The sequence below is a fragment of the Hyla sarda genome, chromosome 12 (genome assembly GCF_029499605.1).
Source record: "Hyla sarda isolate aHylSar1 chromosome 12, aHylSar1.hap1, whole genome shotgun sequence".
Lineage (NCBI taxonomy): Eukaryota > Metazoa > Chordata > Amphibia > Anura > Hylidae > Hyla > Hyla sarda.
This window is the reverse complement of record NC_079200.1, coordinates 79,563,242-79,586,315: the sequence shown is the minus strand read 5'-3', so window position 1 is coordinate 79,586,315 and position 23,074 is coordinate 79,563,242.

Below are 23,074 nucleotides of genomic sequence, written 5' to 3'. Positions count from 1 at the left end.
TAAGATTTTTTAATAGAAGTAATTTACAAATCTGTTTAACTTTCTGGAGCCAGTTGATATATATATATATATATATATATATATATATATATATATAAAACATTTATGCCCTAGTCCCGCTCCAGCTGAGCTCGCTTCTTACCCAAATGCTGTTAGTTAAGCGGCAATAACACTGATTAATGCTGTTCTATGGCATAGGATTGTTCAGTGTATGCATTATTGGTCACTTCATATACCAGAAAAAAAATAATAAAAAGTGATAAAAAAAAAAGGATAAAAACTACAGATCACAGTGCAAAAATGAGCCCTCATACAGCCATGTATACAGAAAAATAAGAGAATTATAGCATAGGGCAGTGTTTCTCAACCAGGGTGTCTCCAGCTGTTGCAAAACCACAACTCCCAGCATACCCGGACAGCCAAAGGCTGTCCGGGCATGCTGGGAGTTGTAGTTTTGCAATAGCTGGAGGCACCCTGTTTGGGAAAAATTGGCATAGGGGTTAGAAGAGAAAAATTTTAGGCAAACCAATTATCATACAAAAAGTTATTAGGGGAGATTTATCAAAACCTGTCCAGAGGAAAAGTTGCTGAGTTGCCCATAGCAACCAATCAGATCGCTTCTTTCATTTTTGAAAAGGCCTGTGAAAAATGAAAGAAGCGATCTGATTGGTTGCTATGGGCAACTCAGCAACTTTTCCTCTGGAGAGGTTTTGATAAATCTCCCCCTGATTTTTTAAGGGTAGTACAACAATATCAAACCTATATAAGTTGGGAATTGTTGTAATCGTGTGGACCTACAGAATAAAGATAATATTGGTTTCACCATAGATTTTTTGTTAAAATGAGTGATGTCATTACAAATTACAATTGGAGGCACAAAAAAACTACAAAAAGCCTCATATGGATCTGTAGGTGAAAAATTAAAACCATTATTAATATTGGGGGGGGGGGGGGTAAGTGCAAAAATAAAAATAAATCCCTGTGTCCTTAAAGGGGTACTCCGCCCCTAGAATCTTATCCCCTATCTAGGGGATAAGATGTCAGATCGCCAGGATCTCCGCTACGGCCCCCCGCTATCATTACTGCACAGAGCAAACTCGCTCTGTGCGTTATGACGGGCAATACAGGGGCCGGAGCATCGTTACGTCACGGCTCCGCCCCCTCGTGACCTCAATACAAGTCTATACAAGTCTATGGGAGGGGGCGTGATGGCCATCACGCCCCCTCCCATAGACTTGCATTAAGGGTGACGTCACGAGGGGCGGAGCCGTGATATTACGATTCTCAAGCCCCTGTATCGCCAGTCATCATGCACAGGGCGAGTGTGCTCTGTGCAGTAATGATAGCGGGGTGCCGGAGCCGAGATCCCGGGGGTCCCCAGCAACGGGACCCCGGCGATCTGACATCTTATCCCCTATCCTTTGAATAGGGGATAAGATGTCTAGGGGCGGACTACCCTTTTAAGTGTTTAACTGTCTGAGTAGGAGGTATACAATTTATGCCTCCTGCTCAGCCAAAAGGCACCACACTCTGAGTTTGAAACATAATAGGTTTGTGCACTTGTGTGAATGCTCCCTTATACTCTGTGAGCCAGACACACTGCACATGACCCACGGTGTGTATTCATTATGATCAGCAGGAAGAGTTGGGATGCCATGGGTTACTCATCCTGCGTGACTTACTGTAAGACTGGGTTCACATATGTACGGTATCGAACCTAGGTGAACTCAGCCTAGATCCGACTCAGCTGATGCCATGACTGATGATAACTTGTCATCAGTTGTATGGCATCCGGCGTCCATTGTTTCTGGGCAGCAAGCTGCGTTCCCCTGTCCGGTGCCCTCTGGCATGTCCAACCATGCAGTGTCAAATTTGAGACGCTGGATGAATGTGAACTGTCCTATTCAAATGAATGGGATCAGTTCTAGCTTCAGTTTTCCTCCAATGCACGCCTGAGGGAAACTATGCCGGACGCCTGATATATGTGACCCTAGCCTTAGAAGATATGTGAATTTGATCATGTAAGGTGGGAAGGTGTTTTCAATGTAGATCTCCAACCTTGGGCTCTGCGATTGTTGCAAAAGTAAAACTCCCAGCATGCCCTGACAGCAACAGACAGCCTCTAAGCTTACTAGTTTGAGTTCAGTGCAGAATTACATATCCCTGCATGTCTTGGTAGTATGTAGTGCGGTGAAAAAGGGGCGGACCAAAGGGCAGAGACAATGGGCGGAGCCAGGGGGCAGCAAATTTAGCTTTCGTCTAGGGCGGCAAAAATCCTTGCACCAGCCGTGAATGCCTGGCATGATGGATGATGCAGTTTTGCTGCAGCCGGAAGACACGACTGGAAACACATACTGATGTATATAATAATATGGAGTGCAGTCAAAATGTGTGTGAACTGAAGATTTGGGGTCTTTTTCCTGTAAATGTTCATTTTTAGGGTAGGATGATATGGAACTGATCTGCAGAGTATTTGACCCTGTGGATCCGCCGATGACGAACCCTACAGAGTGCCTCCAGCTGTGCCTGCCTGCTCATAGTGGCAGTCCTCTGCTACGTGCAGACACACAGCAATCTGCATGTCGCCGCCGCAGCAGTGTACTCGCAGACATCGCGGCTGCTCCCCCTGCTACCTGAGCTAGACTGAGAGCAGCCGCCATGTGTGCGAGTACAATGCTAATGTGCGCAGTGACTCGCAGAACACTGTGTGTCTACTTGTACCGGTGGATTGCCGCTACGTGCAGGCATAGCTGGAGACACTCTGTAGGGTCTGTCATCGGCAGATCCACAGCATAAAATAAACTGCGGATCCGTTCCATGTGACCCCACCCTTACACATATAGGGGGAGATTTATCAAAACCTGTCCAGAGGAAAAGTTGCTGAAGTGCCCATAGCAACCAATCAGAGTGCTTCTTTCATTTTTGAAAAGTCCTCTGAAAAATGAAAGAAGCGAGCTGATTGGTTGCTATGGGCAACTGGTTAACTTTTCCTTTAGACAGTTTTGATAAATCTCCCCCTATAAATCTCCCCCACTGAGACCACCCGTGAACTCCTGAACAGGGCCCCGGCAGTCTGCCGAAAAGCGGCCGTTCCAACCCCTGCAGGAAGCCGCACCTGACACGCCCCATCCATGTATCTCTATGCTGACCTCAACCATGTGACATCACAAGTGGGCGGGTGTTTCCCCTAACAAAGTGTAAGTGAACATTGGATAAAATATTCCATTAAAACAGTTAAAAGTAACAAGCTGGGTTAAATACTGGAGCAAGTACAAAAGTATTATATAAAAATGCTAAGGTCTTACTTCTCATTCAAGCAGAGTTTGCCCTGAGCGCCAGGTCATGATCCAACGGGCTTCTGTCTGTACCATCTCTTAACTGTACTCTTTCGATGCACAAGGGTTACATTCATGGACATCTAACATGTGTTCAATTACTCGGGGGGAACCCTCTCTACTTTTTAATGAGTAAATATGTTTTTGAAACCTAGTGTGCATTGGTCTGATGGTGCTGCCTGTCATAAACAGGGGGGGGGAGGGGCAGGGAGAAGTGAGCCCTAAGTTGTCCCTAACAACCACTCTCCATGCCTACCTGCCCTAAATGATGGTTTGACAACTTGGAGCTGGTCCCTTCCTAGCACTAAAGTGCATGGGCATAGAAGTCGAACAAAAAATGCGGAACTGTACATAGTCAGGGAACAAGTCAGGAACATAACGGGAATTCAATAACCAACTAGCAGATATATAAATACAAACAAGGCAGAATATAGCATACTAAAATAAAACTAGTCCGGAAATCAAGAGCACTGTTCACACTGGACACAGAACAAGGAACACACTAGACACCTCACTCCAAGCATGGAGGGACATCAATACCAAAGCCAAATATGCTCCTAGCCAGTGGACACTCTCCACCGAGTGATCAGGATACTGGCCTAGGAGGAAACAAAAATACTAAATCAAGAAAACACGGGTACTGGCACAAGACTCACTCACTCCAAGATAGACGAATTAGCTCAAGGCTCAGAACAGGATTCTATCCTCGGAGCAGCAGGATCCAAAGGTCAAAACAGGACTGAAATAACGCACAGTGTGAATACAGACAGAGGCAACACAAAGAAAATGTAGAACGAACATACAAAATACTAAAACCTGGTAAATGTACTAAAACAAAGAAGGCTAATACATATATATATATATATATATATATATATATATATATATATATCAAACAGGACAGATAACCATGGTTAAAACTCAGGATATGTGCTCAAACAAAGCTAAGGTGCATAATAAACCAGACATGGTCAGAGTACAGATCTAATTACCAGCAGAGAGTTCCAGCAGAGCTAGGGTCTAAATAACCACACCCGGAATGCCATAGGCTGGAAGCACTAACTCTTCCCCAACCAGGGAGAATTAACACATAATCTGCTCAGACATAAGCCTAATATCTGAACAGGACCCTAAGTATAAAAATGCAAAAACTAGGAAACAGACATTACAGTAACCCCCCTTTAAAGAGGGGCCACTGGACCCTCTAAAAACCATTAAACAAGCAAAATAAGAATCAGAAAAAAATTATACAAAAATACCTGGGCGCACAGGGGACTCCACGATTGCCACCTGGACGCAAATGCTTGGCACAGGAACGAAGGTAAGCCATCACTGCAGCTTCCAGGACTGGCCAAAGAGGTCTTTACATCTGTTCCACTTGAAAATAGGATTTAGGAATACAGAATGGAAAGTGGCAGCAGAGCAAGTAGGTAGGCTGGTGATTCTGTCATGAAAGGGGGGCAGGGAGAAGTGAGCCCTAAAGCTATGCCTAAGACCACTTTCCCTGCCTATTTGCCCATCCGCCCTAAATGATGGATCAACTTGGAGCCAGTCCCTTCCTAGCACTAAAGTACATTGGCGTTGAAATCAAACAAAACAAAGAGAACTGTACATGTCGGGGAGAAGTCAGGAACATAACAGGAATACTATGAAGCAACAAACAGATACAAGTTCAGAGGACACAGATCAGTGTTAAAGTACAGAGGACACTATAGATCAATTGTAATGTACAGAGGACACTATGATCAGAAATCATGTACAGTAGACACAATGGATCAGTAATCATTAGTGTTGCTCGCGAATATTCGCAATGCAAATTTTATTTGCGAATATCACATATATTTGTGAATATAGCGCTATATATTCGTAATTACGAATATTCTTTTCAACACAGTGATCATCCCTCTCTGCTTCCAGCTTTAGTGATGTAAAGAAGGCTCTAATACTACTGTTTGAGACTGGTGTGCGAATTTTCGCACATGCGCAAATTAGCATATGCTACTTTTCGCATATGCGAATTTTCGCTTATGCTAATTTTTGTTTATACTCATTTTCGCATATGTTAATTTTCGTATGTGCGAATTTTCGCATATGCGAAAATAAAACTTGAATATTACGAATATGCGAATTTTGCGAATATATGACGAATATTCGTCCATATATTCGCGAAATAGCGCGAATTCAAATATGGCCTATGCCCCTCAACACTAGTGATCATGTACACTATGATCAGTGATAATGTACTTAAGACACTAAGGATCACTAATCACAAGGCTGTTTGAAGGAATTTGGGGGCCCCAAGGAAAATGGACATGGAGCCCCCCCCCCCCCCCCTTTGATGTTCAAGCACGTCACGCTCTAGGGCCGGCGTCAGGACATAGTAACGCCAGCCCTTGAATTCTGGGAGCGCAACGTGAGCGAACGTCGATACAACACACATTAGGTGCAGCAGTGTTCCCCCCCACATTAGGTGCAGCAGAGTTCCCCCCCACATTAGGTGCAGCAGAGTTCCCCCCACATTAGGTGCAGCAGAGTTCCCCCCACATTAGGTAGGCAGTGTTCCCCCCACATTAGGTGCAGCAGTGTTCCCTACCCATACCCCCTGTCCAGACCCCCCCCCCCCCCCCGGGCCATATTTTTTGGTGGGGGTTTGACTGCTGAGACCCCCACCGATCTCCTCGGTTGAAGTGGTTCTCCAGCTGTTGGAAAGCTAAAACTCCCATCATGTCTGAAGAGCCTCTGGCAATGGGAGTTGTAGTTTTGTAACAGCTGGAGAGACACAGATTGAACACAGTTTTACCCATCATCACTGCAGAACTTACAAGTGACTACAGCTCTGATGGGACAGTCAGGAGAATACACAATGATATCAGTGACCTGAGTGACGTCTTCTGACTTGAGTGATATCTTCTCTGTTATCTTTTCTTCTTCATTGGGTCCAGAGACCAGGTCTTCCTCCAGCTCCATCTTCTCTGCAGAGTCTGACATCCAGACATCATTGGTTCCTCACTGTCAGCAGATCCTCATCCTCTGCATGAAGACAGTAATCATTATAACCTTGCCAGAAAGTGTACCCTAAATATAATCCTGCCACACACTGTACCCTGAGTATAATACTGCCATACACTGTACCCTGAATATAATCCTGCCACACACTGCACCCTGAATATAATACTGCCCCACACTGTACCCTGAATATAATACTGCTATACACTGTACCCACTAAATATAATCCTGCCACACAATGTACCCTGAACATAATACTGCTATACACTGTACCCTGAATATAATACTGCTATACACTGTACCCTGAATATAATCCTGCTATACACTGTACCCTATATATAATACTGCCCCACACTGTACCCTGAATATAATACTGCTATACACTGTACCCTGAATATAATCCTGCTATACACTGTACCCTGAATATAATCCTGCCACACACTGTACCCTGAATATAATACTGCTATACACTGTACCCTGAATTTAATCCTGCTATACACTGTACCCTGAATATAATACTGCCACACACTGTACTCTGAATATAATGCTGCCCCACACTGTACCCTAAATATAATACTGCTATACACAGTACCCACTAAATATAATACTACCACACACTGAACCCACTAAATATAATACTGCCATACACTGTACCCACTAAATATGATCCTGCTATTCACTGTACCCACTAAATATAATACTGCTATACACTGTACCCTAAAAATAATACTGTACCACACTGTACCCTAAATAAAATACTGCCCCACACTGTACTCTAAATAAAATACTGCCCCACATTGTACCCTAAATAAAATACTGCCCACACTGAACCCTGAATATAATACTGCCATACGCTGTACCCTGAATAAAATACTGCTATACACTGTACCCACTAAATATAATACTGCCCCACACTGTACCCTGAATATAATACTGCCACACATGCATACACATCATATATACATATACACCCCCTCTTATCCTCTGTGTCCTCATCACCCCCATAACCCCCCGCCAAACCTCTCCTCATCATTACTATAACTCCCCCCCCCCCCCTCACCTCTCCTCATCACTATTATAACCAGTGGGGGGGGGGGGGGTTATGGGGGGGTGATGAGGAGAGGTGCAGGGGGGGGCACCTCTCATCACCCCCATAACACCCCCCTGCACATCTCATCACCCCCATAACACCCCCCTGCACCTCCCATCACCCCCATAACACCCCCCTGCACCTCTCATCACCCCCATAACACCCCCCCTGCACCTCTCATCACCCCCATAACACCCCCCCTGCACCTCTCATCACCCCCATAACACCCCCCCTGCACCTCTCATCACCCCCATAACCCCCCTGCATCTCTCATGACCCCCATAACACCCCCCCTGCATCTCTCCCGACCACCATAACACCCCCCTGCATCTCTCATGACCCCCATAACACCCCTACCTGCATCTCTCATGACCCCCATAACACCCCTACCTGCATCTCTCATGACCCCCATAACACCCCCCCTGCATCTCTCATGACCCCCATAACCCCCCCCTGCATCTCTCATGACCCCCATAACACCCCCCCTGCATCTCTCATGACCCCCATAACACCCCCCCCTGCATCTCTCAAGACCCCCATACCCTCCCTGCATCTCTCATAACCCCCATACCCCCCCTGCATCTCTCATCACCCCCATACCCCCCCTGCATCTCTCATGACCCCCATACCCCCCCTGCATCTCTCATGACCCCCATAACACCCCCCTGCATCTCTCATGACCCCATACCCCCCCCTGCATCTCTCATGACCCCCATACCCCCCTGCATCTCTCATGACCCCCATACCCCCCCTGCATCTCTCATGACCCCCATACCCACCTTGCATCTCTCATGACCCCCATACCCCCCTTGAATCTCTCATGACCCCCATACCCCCCCTGCATCTCTCATGACCCCCATACCCCCGCTGCATCTCTCATGACCCCCCATACCCCCCCCCCCACACACACACAAACACCTCTCATCACCATTGCAGTCCCCTAACCCCCATAAAATCCTTCCGCCCCCCCCCCCCCCCGCCGCCACCCGCCCCCCACGCCAGTTTACTTACCCTGCCGGGATCGTTGCAGCGGCGCGAGTCTGCTGCTGCTCCTGTCACTGCACGGAGGATGCTGGAGGTTCATGTGGGGACGTAAGCAGGGACAGGTCAGGTGATTGGCGTAGATGTGCGTGCCTGTGCGGGGCACGTGACGTCTCTACTCCAATCAGCCCCTGACCTGTGCGGTGCCGGTTTGAATTTTTCACCTCACGCTTTATACAAAAAGGTAATTTCATTGAAATGTGCGGGCCCCCCCCCCCCCCCCCCGAAGTGCCCCGTCGCTACAAGATGGGCAAGCACCGGCTCTGCTCGGGGCCCCAAGCAATTGCTTGGTTTGCCGGTCCGGTAGCGACGGGCCTGACTAATCATGAACAAATACAAACAAGGCAAAATATAGCACTAACATAAAGTGGGTCAGGAATTCAAGAGCACTGTTCACACTGGACACGGAACACACTAGACACCCCACTCAAAGGATGAAGGGACATCAATACCAAAGCCAAATAGGCTCCTAGCCAGTGGGCACTCTCCCCTGAGTGATCAGGATACTAGCCTAGGAGGAAACAAAAATACAAGAAAACACAGGTACAGGCACAAGACTAGAGATGTCGCGAATTGTTTGCCGGCGAACAGTTCCCGGCGAATTTCACATGTTCGCGTTCGCATCGCCGGGCAAACATATGTGAAGTTCGATCCTCCCCCTATACTTTAACATTGCAGAAAACTTTGACCCTGTGAGTCAGAGTCAGCAGACACATTACAGCCAATCAGCATCAGTCCCTCCCTTCCAGACCCTCCTACCTCTTGCACGGACGCCATTTTAGCCTCATTCAGCATGCTGCAGGCTTAGGAAGTGGAGGGTTAGAGAAGCTGCTCCTGCTGTATAGGGAAAGCGATAGCTAGGTTGCTGCTAGGTGGTGTATTCAGGGTCCAGCACTAGTGTAACATCTGCTTTAAGGACAGCATCCAAAAAAGCCCTTTCCCTGGTTGGGAGGGAACCGCTGGTTAAAAGGGGTACTCCAGAATCAAACTTAAGTTCCTTCAAGCAACTATCTACTACAGTATTCACAGGGCTGAAAGATATCAGTCCGTTAGTCTTGCAACAGCTGGAGGCACCCTGGTTGGGAGGGAACCGCTGGTTAAAAGCGGTACTCCAGAATCAAACTTAAGTTCCTTCAAGCAACTAACTACTACAGTATTCAAAGGGCTGAAAGATATCAGTCCGTGTGTTTTGCAACAGCTGTAGGTACCCTGGTTGGGGACCACTGCTTAAAAGGGGAACGCCGCTGGCAAGCTTTTTTTCTTTAAAGCAACTAACTACTACAGTATTCAAAGGGCTGAAATATATCAGTCCGTGTGTTTTGCAACAGCTGGAGGCACCCTGGTTGGGGACCAATGCATAAAAGGGGAACTCCGCTGGCAAGTTTTTTTGCTCATTGTCACACTAGTGCAAATCACATTAGGTGTGACAGTTGTGCAAATTTAAAAAAAAAAACTTTTTGGGCTGTTAAATAAAATCAGCCGTCACTGTTAGTTCACGTCACAGTTGCCATTTTTCCTGCCTGCAGGGCAAATTGTGTCACCCTAGTGCAAATCACATTAGGTGTGATAGTTGCGCAAATTAAAAAAAAAATACTTTTTTGCCTGTTAAATAAAATCAGGTGTGACACTTGTGTAAATTTAACCCAAAAAATGACAGGCAGAGGAAGGCCACCCCGCAGGGGCCGTCGTGGTGCTGGGATTCCCTTTGGCCCTAGAATGGCCAGTGTTCAGAGGCCACGTACCCTGAACCCCCAAAGTTCTGAGGACTTAGTTGACTGGCTATCACAAGACACCCAATCTACTACTAAAGCTTCCGCTCGGAACCTTGACGCACCGTCCTTCTCCTCCTCTAGCTTAGCTTCGGGTACCTCTCATGCTACCACTTGCCCGCCTGCCGCCACCACCAACACTAGCACCACAACAGCTTTACTTGATCCGTCAGAGGAGTTATTTACACATCAGTTTGAAGACATGAGTGAAGACATGAGTGATGCGCAACCATTATGTCCAGAGGATGTAGTTAACAGGGATATGTCTCAGTCAGGCAGCATTACACACATGGACGTACGGTGTGATGATGATGTTGTACCCGCTGCTGCTTCCTTTCTTGAGGTGTCAGATAGCGGTGAAGGTGTTGATGATGACGATGTGTCTGTGGATGCCACGTGGGTGCCTGCTAGAAGAGAAGAAGAGGGGGAAAGTTCAGATGGGGAGACAGAGAGGAGGAGGAGACGAGTTGGAAGCAGGGGGAGGTCGTCGCAAGGAGCTAGTAGCACAGTCAGACAGCATGCATCGGCACCTGGGGTCAGCCAGACGGGACGCCAATCAACGCATGCTGTTGCCACCACCAGAATGCCGTCATCGCAGAGCTCAGCAGTGTGGCATTTTTTTTTTGTGTGTCTGCCTCTGACAACAGCGAGGCCATTTGCAACCTTTGCCAGAAGAAACTGAGTCATGGGAAGTCCAACACCCACCTAGGCACAACTGCTTTGCGAAGGCACATGATGTCACATCACAAACGTCTATGGGATCAACACGTCAGTACAAGCAGCACACAAAGTCAAAGCCGCCATCCTCCTCCTGGTCCAGCATCTTCAGCCAGGTAAACCACTACTGCCCTCCTTGCCCCTTCTCAACCATCCGCCTCTCCGTCTCTCGCCTTGAGCAGTTCCTGCTCATCTGCCCACAGTCAGGTGTCTGTCAAGGACTCGGAGATGTTTGAGCGCAAGAAGACAATTTCTCAAAGTCACCCCCTAGCCCGGCATCTGACAGCTGGCTTGTCGGAACTGCTAGCCCGCCAGCTTTTACCATACAAGCTGGTGGAGTCTGAGGCCTTTAAAAAAATTTGTAGCCATTGGGACACTGCAGTGGAAGGTACCAGGCCGAAATTTTTTTGCACAAAAGGCAATCCCCAACCTTTACTCCATTGTGCAAAAGGAAATTATGGCATGTCTGGCATGGTCCATCTCACCAGGGGGGCAAGGGTCCATCTGACCACTGATACCTGGTCTGCAAAGCATGGTCAGGGCAGGTATATCACCTACACTGCGGATTGGGTAAACCTGGTGACGGCTCTGTAGAGGAGTTGGTGACACCGCCATGACTTGCAGGCAGGCCTGCTGCTACCTCCTCTACTCCTCCTACTCCATCCTCTTCCATAACCTCCTCAGCCGAGTCCTCTTCCACTGCTGCGTCTTGCTCCACATCTCCGCCCCCCCCCCCAGCTCCACAGGTGCTATTCCACATCCCGGATACGGCAGTGTCACACCATCTTGGGGTTGACTTGCCTCAAAGCGGAGAGTCACACCGCACCACCGTCCTGCATTATTGAGTCTTCTTTTTCTGCTGCTGCAATTTTTATGGCCGCTGCTTTCATCTTGATTTGATGAAAAATTTTATTTTGAAAAGGATTTCTCTGTGATTTTCACTGTCCTGCATCATAGAGTCTTCTGGACTTTCTGATTATTTAAACTTGAATTTTCCAGAGTACTAACCATTACACCAAGGAACGCTTGTTGCGTGTGATTTTTAAACTTACATTTTTAAAAATAAAATACAGAGAGGGATGAACTCTGTTTCTTTATTTGATGAAAAATTTTATTTAGAAAATAATTTCTTTGTCTTTTTCTCCGTCCTGCATTATAGAGTCTTCTGGACTCTTGGATATGCGCTTGTTCTTATTTTTCAGCCATGTATACATGCCTAATTTTTCTGGCCTCTGGTGCTGCACTTTTTATGCTGCTGCAATTTTTCTGGGCGCTGCTACAGCTGCGGCTGCAACAATACCAAATTTATGAGCCATGTGTACATGCCTAATTTTTCTGGTACTCTCTGCTGACATCTCTGTCCATTTTAGCAACCATGCTATTAGATGTATGGTAAGGGTAGCATGGTGGCTCAGAGGTTAGCACTGCTGATTTGCATCGCTTGGGCCTTGGGTTCAAATCCCACGATGTGCTGCCTAAAGGGGGGCTCTAACTATGTGCTGCCTAATATGGGGGAATCTATGTGCTGCTTAAAGGGGGGCTCTAACTATGTGCTGCCTAACATGGAGGAATCTATGTGGTGCCTAATATGGGGTAATCTATGTGCTGTCTAAAGGGGGGAATCTAACTATGTGCTGTCTAAAGGGGGGAATCTAACTATGTGATGCCTAAAGGGGGGCTCTATGTGCTGCCTAAAGGGGGCTAAAGCATGTTATTCCAAACCATTTAGGAATAATAGGTGATTTATGCCCTTTATGGATTAAAACCAGACTCTGCATCAACTATCAATTTTCCATGGGAGTTTTGCCATGGATCCCACTCCGGCACTCCACAGTCCAGGTGTTAGTCCCCTTGAAACAACTTTTAAATCACTATTGTAGCCAGAAAGAGTCCCTGTGGGGTTTTAAAATTTGCCTGCCCATTGAAGTCAATGGCAGTTCGCCCGGTTCGCAAACTTTTGCGGAAGTTCGCGGTTCGCGAACCGAAAATTTTATGTTCGATAGATAGACAGATTAGGCCAAGGCTCAGAACAGGATTCTATCCTCAGAGTAGCAGGATCCAAAGGTCAAAACAGGACTGCCATATCACACAGTGTGAATACAGACTAAGGCAACACAAAGAATGAACATACAAAATACTAAAACAAAGCAGGCTAAAATATATATATCAAACAGGAAAGCTAGCCATGATTAAAACTCAGGATATGTGCTCAGACAAAGCTAAGGTGCATAATAAACCAGACATGGTCAGAGTACAGATCTAATTACCAACAGAGTAATTAGATCTGGAATTTCATAGGCTGGAAGCATTAACTCTTCCCCAACCAGGGAGAATTAACACAGAATCTGCTCAGACATACACCTAATGTCTGAACAGGACCCTAGAAAAATGCAAAAACACGGAAACAGACATTACACTGCTGATGTACAAACGTCCACAAGTACACAGCAGAACATACACCACAAAATCAGTTCTACAGCAACAAAAATCTTCGCATTTTATATCAATACCTCCTACTCTTATAATCTTATCACAAAACAGATGGGGCACCATTTACAGGAGCCACATTGAAACTACTTCTCAGAATACAGTATCCCTAATTAACAAATTTTTGTCTTCTTTTGTAGAGATAAAGTTCTGAACATGTTTAAATCATAAGGTTATGCAAACTGAATTCAGCTAAACAGGGTCAACCAAGAAACAATTTTCATGAATAACATTTTTTATTGCATTGGCCATAGGACCAAATTTAAAAGTAAAACATAAAATGTTCTGATTTTTGTAGTTTTCTCTTAGATTTTTTTAACAAGAGTTGATCTCTACACTGTTGCCCTTTTATAATCATTAGCTAATATTTTACGAGGATAACCTCTATTCTCCAGTCTCACATAAGTTCCTTAGCTTGTTTTTCGAACCCTTCTTGGGAACTGTTGTCTTAGTCTCAATAATTGGCCATATAGTATAGCAGTTTTCGTATGTGTGGGGTAGTAACTTTGAAAGTGCAGGTGGCTTTCTGTAACCAGATGTAACTAAATCTCCCTTCTCCAAAAAGAATAAGATGTCCAAGAACTCCAATTGTGTAGGGCTTGTTTTAAATGTAAAACTTAAATACACGTCATTGACAGAATTTATATGGTGGACAAAATTAGCAAAGTCTGTCTCTGGTCCCGTCCAATTGGAAAAAATGACGTCCACGAACCGGACATATGCCTTAATGAATTTCAAAAAAAGGATTCTTGCCGAGAATATAAAAATCTTCTCAAAAAAGTCCACAAACAGATTGGCCAGGGTACAGGCCACCAGGGTGCCCATCTCCACCCCACTGGTCTGCCTAAACCAACTGCCATTAAACTGAAAAACATTGTTTTTAAGGACCAGAGACAGAGCACTGCAAATGAAAGTGACATAAGCTTCACGTCTATCAGATTTCAAAAGTAAATTTTTTATACACTGAACACTAAGATCTTGAGGTATGTTAGTGTAAAGGCACTCTATATCAATGGATGCTAAAATGCATCCATCCTGCCATTCCATGTCATTTAACACTAACAAGAATTCTTTGGTGTCTTTTACTAGAGTAGGAACATCACTACGAAGGTCTTAGAATTGTCTTATAAACCTTTTACTGACTAAGGAATGTTGTAAACATTTACAGAGAGGTACCAAAAAGAGAGAGAAGAGTAACACTGCTGGATGTGAGGACGATTCCACTTTCCCCAAATAACACATATTCCTAAATTCTATGTATCCACATGTACTGCTGACTTATGTGAAAACATAAAGGTTGGGCATGCTTTACTGCTAACCTATTGGGTCAGACACCTGCTCATTCAGCCTGTAGCCTATATTAGAGTAAGAACAAGAATATGCACTTTTAACTTTGGAATTAAAGCGTTCAATACTTAACAGGTAAAAAAAGATAAAAAAGAAAATGTCCGGAACTTTACAAATGAAATACTGTACTGTATACAGCATGTTCTGCTGCTCTCTAGTGTTTGTCCTGCAAAACTGCACCTACAGGAGGGAAAATCCACAGTTGTTCTAAAAGGAACACAACACAGTATTAACAGTATATAAAAAATACATATGTATATAGTGATATGGACCATGGTGGTATAACCTGGGTATATACTGTATATAATTATATATATATACAGCTGTTATAAGTTATGCATCTTCTGTATATAGTGATATGGATCATGCTGGTATAACCTGGGTATATTCTGTATATAATTATATATGTACAACTGGTATAAGCTATATATCTCCTGTATATAGTGATATGGATCATGCTGGTATAACCTGGATATATACTGTATATAATTATATATGTACAGCTGGTATAAGTTATATATCTCCTGTATATAGTGATATGGACCATGCTGGTATAACCTTGGTATATACTGTATATCATTATATATGTACAGCTGGTATAAGTTATATATCTTCTGTATATAGTGATATGGACCATGCTGGCATAACCTGGGTATATACTGTATATAATTATATATATATATATATATATATATATATATATATACAGCTGGTACAAGTTATACATCTTCTGTATATAGTGATATGGACCATGCTGGTACAACCTGAGTATATACTGTATATATATATATATATATATATATATATATATATATACATATATATATATATATATATATAACCTGGGCATATACTGTATATAATTATATATGCACAGCTGGTATAAGTTATATATCTTCTGTATATAGTGATATGGATCATGCTGGTATAACCTGGGTATATACTGTATATTATTATATATGTACAGCTGGTATAAATTATAAATCTCCTGTATATAGTGATATGGACCATGCTGGTATAACCTTGTATACACTGTATATAATTATATATGTACAGCTGGTATAAGTTATACATCTTCTTGTATATAGTGATATGGATCATGCTGGTATAACCTGGATATATAATGTGTATATATATATATATATATATATATATATATATATACAGCTGGTATAAGTTATATATATTTTCTGTATGTAGTGATATGGATCATGATGGTATAACCTGGGTATATACTGTATATAATTATATATGTACAGCTGGTATGTTACGCCAAGCGCTCCGGGTGCCTGCTCCTCCCCAGAGCGCTCACAGCATTCTTCTGCGTGCAGCGCCCCGGTCAGACCCACTGACCGGGAGCGCTGCACTGTTATCACCGGCGGGGATGGATCCGCGTAGCGGGACGCGCCCACTCGCGGGTCGCATCCCAATCACCTCCCCTGCCCCGTCCTCCTGCTGTCCTGTCCCGGCGCGCGTGGCCCCGCTCTCTAGGGTGCGCGCGCCGGCTCTCTGAAACTTAAAGGGCCCGTGCACCATTAATTGGTGCCTGGCCCAATCAGTACCCAACACTTCCACATTATAAAAAACCCCTTCCCCTTTCTGTCCTTGCCGGATCTTGTTGCCTTGTGCCAGTGAAAGCGTTCCCGTGTGTCCTTTGCCTGTGTATCCAGACCCTTGCCGTTGACCTTGACTATGAACCGTTGCTGCCTGCCCTGACCTTCTGCTACGTCTGACCTTGCATTTTGCCTAGTCCTTCTGTACCGTGCCTGACTCAGCAGTCAGTGAGGTTGAGTCGCTATTGGGTGGAACGACCTGGGGGTTACCTGCCTGCGGCGGGCTCTGGTGAAAACCAGTGACCCATTAGATTCCGTTCCCCTGGTACGGCCCACGCCATCACCTCACTGACACAAGGACAACAAGGACAACAGCTGACTCAGTTAACCGCTATGCTGCAACAGCTTCTACCTCAACAACAGCAACCATCTCCTCCACCAGCTCCTGCATCTCCTCCGCTGCGAGTGGCCGCTCCCAGATTCCGCCTGTCCCTATCAGACAAGTTTGATGGGGACTCTAAACTGTGCCGTGGGTTCCTGTCCCAGTGTTCCCTACACCTGGAGATGATGTCAGACCAATTTCCTACAGAACGGTCTAAGGTGGCGTTCGTGGTCAGCCTGCTGTCTGGAAAGGCCTTGTCCTGGGCCACACCGCTTTGGGACTGCAACGATCCTGCCACTGCTACTATCCAGTCCTTTTTCTCAGAAGTACGCAGTGTCTTTGAGGAGCCAGCCTGGGCTTCCTCAGCCGAGACAGCGCTAATGAATCTTGTCCAAGGGAGTTCTTCAGTGGGCAAATACACCATTCAGTTCCGCACCCTCGCCTCTGAGCTATCCTGGAATAATGAGGCCCCCTGCGCAACCTTCAAAAAAGGCTTATCCAGTCACATCAAAGATGTTCTGGCCGCACGAGAAATTCCTGCTACCCTGTCTGAACTCATCCATTTGGCCACCCGCATTGACATGTGTTTTACTGAAAGACGCCAGGAGCTTCATGTGGAAAAGGATCTTGTTCGCACCAGGCGGTTTCCTCCCCTGGCACCTCTCTTCCAGCGTCCTTTGCAATCTGTTCATGTGCCTTCCGCTGAGGAGGCTATGCAAGTGGATCGGTCTCGCCTGACCCAACAAGAGAGGACTCGCCGTAGGAACGAAAACCTGTGCCTGTACTGTGCTAGTACTGAACATTTCCTAAAGGACTGTCCCATTCGTCCTCCGCGTCAGGGAAACGCTCGCACCTAGTTAACGTAGGAGAGGCGTTGCTAGGTGTGAATTCTTCCTCTCCACGTCTGACTATACCTGTGCGGATTGCCATACCCGCTAATACTAATACTTCCTTCCCCGCTGTGGCCTTCTTGGACTCTGGTTCAGCAGGAAGTTTCATTGAAGCCTCCCTAATCAACAGATTCAATATTCCAGTTACCCGTCTTGTCAAACCTCTCTTCATTTCATCCGTCAATGGAGAGAGACTGGTCTGCACCGTGCGTTACCGCACTCAACCGCTACTCATGAGTGTTGGAGTTCACCATCATGAACATATTGCATTTTTTGTGCTACCCAACTGCACTTCTGAAATTCTTCTGGGCTTGCCCTGGCTCCAACGTCATTCGCCTACCCTCGACTGGGCCACCGGGGACATTAAGAGTTGGGGAACTTCTTGCCATAAGCGATGTCTCCACCCAGTTCCTTCCTGCCAAGTCTCCATGGCTACTCCATTGCCAGGTCTTCCTAAGGCCTATCAGGACTTTTCGGATGTCTTTTGTAAAAAGCAAGCAGAGGTCTTACCTCCACATAGACCCTATGACTGCCCTATCAACTTGCTCCCTGGTACCACACCGCCCCCTGGATTTACCCACTTTCTGCCCAGAAACACAAGCTATGACAGAGTACATAAAGGAAAACCTCAAAAGAGGTTTTATCCGGAAATCTTCTTCTCCAGCCGGAGACGGCTTTTTCTTCGTTGCTAAAAAAGATGGATCTCTACGCCCCTGTATTGACTACCGCGGTCTTAATAAAATTACAGTAAAAAATCGCTATCCTCTGCCTCTCATCTCCGAACTCTTTGACCGACTGCGTGGAGCTAAGATTTTCACCAAACTTGATCTAAAGGGGTGCATATAACCTCATGCGTATTCGAGCAGGTGATGAATGGAAAACCGCCTTCAATACTAGAGATGGTCACTTTCAATACCTAGTCATGCCCTCTGGACTTTGCAACGCCGCAGCAGTCTTTCAGGACTTTGTTAATGAGATTTTTCGGGACATGCTGTATTCCTGTGTGGTAGTCTATCTTGATGACATCCTCATTTTTTCCTCCAACCTAGAGGAACACCGCCTTCATGTCCGTCAAGTGCTTCAGCGACTACGCCAAAATCAACTTTACACCAAAATTGCGAAATGTCTATTTGAACGCAGCAGTCTTCCCTTCCTGAGATACAATGGCCCACATTTATCAATGTGTTTACACCGTTTTTTCCTTCTATATTTGGCGCTAATTTGGCGCAAAGTATGTTTTTTGCGCCTTTTTTTGCACCTTTTTGTTTAGAAGTTTCTGCTGATTTTGAGTTACGATCCACTGATTTGGGCAGTACGCATGATATGGATGTTTTTTATCAATTGCGCCTTTTATAAAAAGGCGCATAAAAAGGCGCAAAGACCAGAAATACGGCAAAAATTTACACCTAGCTCAAGGTGGTGTAGGAAATTCTTCTACGTGTCCACTGCGCTATCACAAAAAACAGTGTAAGAGAAAGGTGTAAGATAGAGGTTTGAGGGTATTACCGTGCTTGCGCCAAAATCATCAAGATGCGTGTGCCTTTTTAATAAAAAAGGCGCAAGGACGGGAAATATATGGGCCCACATTTATCACAACCTGTCTACCTCCGTGTTTTTGTTGCGTCTTTTTAAACCCCATATATTTCCCGTCCTTGCGCCTTTTTTATTAAAAAGGCACACGCTTCTTGATGATTTTGGCGCAAGCACGAAATACCCTCAAACCTCTATCTTACACCTTTCTCTTACACTGGTTTTTGTGATAGCGCAGTGGATACGTAGAAGGATTTCCTACACCACCTTGAGCTTGGTGTAAATTTTTGCCGTATTTCTGGTCTTTGCGCCTTTTTATGCGCCTTTTTATAAAAGGCGCAATTGGTAAAACACATCCATATCATGCGTACTGCCCAAATCAGTGGATCGTAACTCAAAATCAGCAGAAACTTCTAAACAAAAAGGCACAAAAAACATACTTTGCGCCAAATTAGCGCCAAATATAGAAGGAAAAAACGGTGTAAACACATTGATAAATGTGGGCCACGGGGTTTAAAAAGACGCAACAAAAACACGGAGGTAGACAGGTAATGATAAATGTGGGCCATTGTGTCCGGTCAAGGTCTTCAAATGGACCCTGATAAGCTATCTGCGGTAGTTGATTGGCCTCGTCCCACTGGCCTACGAGCTATCCAAAGATTTCTCGGATTTGCAAATTATTATCGTCAATTTATTCCCCACTTCTCCACCATCGTTGCTCCAATTGTAGCACTGACTAAGAAAAATGCTAATCCGAAACCCTGGCCGCCACAGGCGGAAGAAGCCTTTAACCACCTCAAAGCCGCCTTCTCCTCTGCTCCAGTCTTGTCCAGACCAGATCCTCTGAAGCCCTTCTTCTTCGAGGTTGACGCCTCCTCAGTTGGAGCCGGAGCTGTTCTCCTACAAAAATCTGCTAAAGGAAAAAATGTCACTTGCGGATTTTTCTCCAAAACCTTTTCTCCTCCTGAAAAAAACTATTCCATTGGAGACCATGAACAATTGGCTATTAAGTTAGCACTTGAGGAGTGGAGACATCTTCTGGAAGGATCCCTTCATTCCATCACCCTGTATACAGATCACAAAAATTTGCCTTATCTTCAATCCGCCCAGCGGATGGTCGTTGTTTTTTGCCCGTTTCAACTTTCAAATCCATTTTGGTCCCGCAGACAAGAATGTCAGGGCTGATGCTCTATCTCGTACCACCGATGCCTCAGAAGCCGAGACCCTTCCTCAGCACATCATCCCTCCTGAGTGTCTGATCTCTTCTGCTCCTGCTTCTCTGGTGCCTATCCCTCCAGGAAAAACTTTTGTTCCTCCACGTCTTCGCCTCCGGATTCTCAAATGGGGCCATTCCTCCCTTCTGGCTGGTCACGCTGGAATCAAAAAATCTATACAGTTGATTGCCAGACACTATTGGTGGTTCTCCCTGGAAAAGGATGTGACTGATTTTCGTACGAGCCTGTACAGTGTGTGCACGTGACAAGACCCCACGCCAGAAGCCTGCAGGTCTTCTCCTTCCTCTGCCGGTGCCTGAATAACCTTGGTCCCACATAGCCATGGACTTCATCACTGACCTTCCTTTATACCATGGCAACACTGTCATCTGGGTGGTCGTTGATCGTTTTTCCAAAATGGCTCATTTTATTCCGCTTTCTGGCCTTCCTTCTGTGCCACAGTTGGCGAAGCAATTTTTTCTGCAGATTTTTCGTCTTCACGGGCTTCCCACGCATATCGTCTCGGATAGAGGCTTTCAATTTGTGTCAAAATTTTGGAGAGCTCTCTGTAATCAATTAAGGATCAAATTAAATTTCTCTTCCTCCTATCACCCCCAATCCAATGGACAAGTGGAAAGAGTGAACCAGATTCTTGGTGACTACTTGCAACATTTTGTCTCCTCCCGCCAAGATGATTGGGTCGACATTCTGCCCTGGGCTGAATTGTCGTACAATTTCAAAAATTCTGAATCTTCCGCCAAATCTCCATTTTTTGTGGTGTACGGCCGTCACCAGCTGCCCCCCACTCCCCATTCTCACTTCTTCTGGAGTTCCTGCCGTGGATGAGGTAACCCGGGACATCTCCGCTATCTGGAAGGAGACTCAAAAGTCGCTCTTACTGGCCTCTTCTCATATGAAGAGACATGCGGATAAAAAGAGAAGAACTCCTCCTGTCTTTGTCCCTGGTGACAAAGTGTGGCTCTCTGCCAAATACATACGGTTTCGTGCCCCTAGCTACAAGTTTGGTCCTCGTTACCTCGGGCCATTTAAAATCAAAAACCCCAAATTCTGTCTCCTACAAACTCCACCTTCCTTCTTCTCTTCGTATTCCTAACTCTTTCCATGTATCTGTTCTCAAACCTCTTATACTTAACCGTTATTCTCGCAAGGTCACTGTTCCTGCTCCTGTTTCTGGCTCCTCTGATGTCTTCTCTGTCAAAGAGATCCTCGCCTCCAAGACCGTCCGAGGTAAAAGATTTTTTGATTGGGAGAATTGTGGTCCAGAAGAGAGGTCCTGGGAACCTGAGGCCAACATTTTGGACAAAAAGCTTGTCCGCAGATTCCTGGGTTCCAAAAAGAGGGGGAGACCAAAGGGGGGGGGTACTGTTACGCCGAGCGCTCCAGGTCCCTGCTCCTCCCCGGAGCGCACGCGGCGTTCTGCGTGCAGCGCCCCGGTCAGACCCGCTGACCGGGAGCTCTGCACTGTTATCACCGGCGGGGATGCGATCCGCGTAGCGGGACGCGCCCGCTCGCGGGTCGCATCCCAATCACCTCCCCTGCCCCGTCCTCCTGCTGTCCTGTCCCAGTGCACGCGGCCCTGCTCTCTAGGGCGCGCGCGCCGGCTATCTGAAATTTAAAGGGCCAGTGCACCATTAATTGGTGTCTGGCCCAATCAGTACCAAACACTTCCACATTATAAAAACCCACTTCCCCTTCCTGTCCTTGCCGGATCTTGTTGCCTTGTGCCAGTAAAAGCGTTCCCGTGTGTCCTTTGCCTGTGTATTCAGACCCTTGCCGTTGCCCTTGACTACGAACCGTTGCTGCCTGCCCTGACCTTCTGCTACGTCTGACCTTGCCTTTTGCCTAGTCCTTCTGTACCGCGCCTGACTCAGCAGTCAGTGAGGTTGAGTCGCTATTGGGTGGAACGACCTAGGGGTTACCTGCCGCAGCAAGTCCATCCCGCTTTGCGGCGGGCTCTGGGGAAAACCAGTAACCCCTTAGATTCCGTTCCCCTGGTACGGCCCACGCCATCATCTCACTGACACAGAGGATCCACTACCTGTGTCATCCCTGCATACCACTCTGGACCCTGACATGGTATAAGTTTTATATATCTTCTGTATATAGTGATATGGACCATGCTGGTATAACCTGGGTATATACTGTATATAATTATATATATACAGCTGGTATAAGTTATATATTTTCTGTATATAGTGCTGGTATAACCCGGGTATATAATGTATATAATTATATATGTACAGCTGGAATAAGTTATACATCTTCTGTATGTAGTAATATGCACCATGCTGGTATAACCTGGATATATACTGTATATAATTATATATGTACAGCTGGAATAAGTTATACATCTTTTTGCATGTAGTGATATGGACCATGCTGGTATCTCCTGGGCATCTTCTGTACATACTCATTATTTTCTCCTTTTATATTCCATTATCACAGTCATTTGCTCGGCAATTCACTGTACTTTCTGTCACATTCTTTAGATGTGCTTATATCTAAAATATTCAGTGCAGGTTTTAGCAATACATGAAGGTGATAGAATCGGGGGAGGGGATATTTCTCTTTTATATAATCATTCTACAGAAATATCAGGCGAATGATTACTTTATAATGTAATGGAAATAGGACATTAACCCTGTGTGCCCCAATTTGGGTGAGAGTTAGATCAAATAAAAGCTCTGTTAAA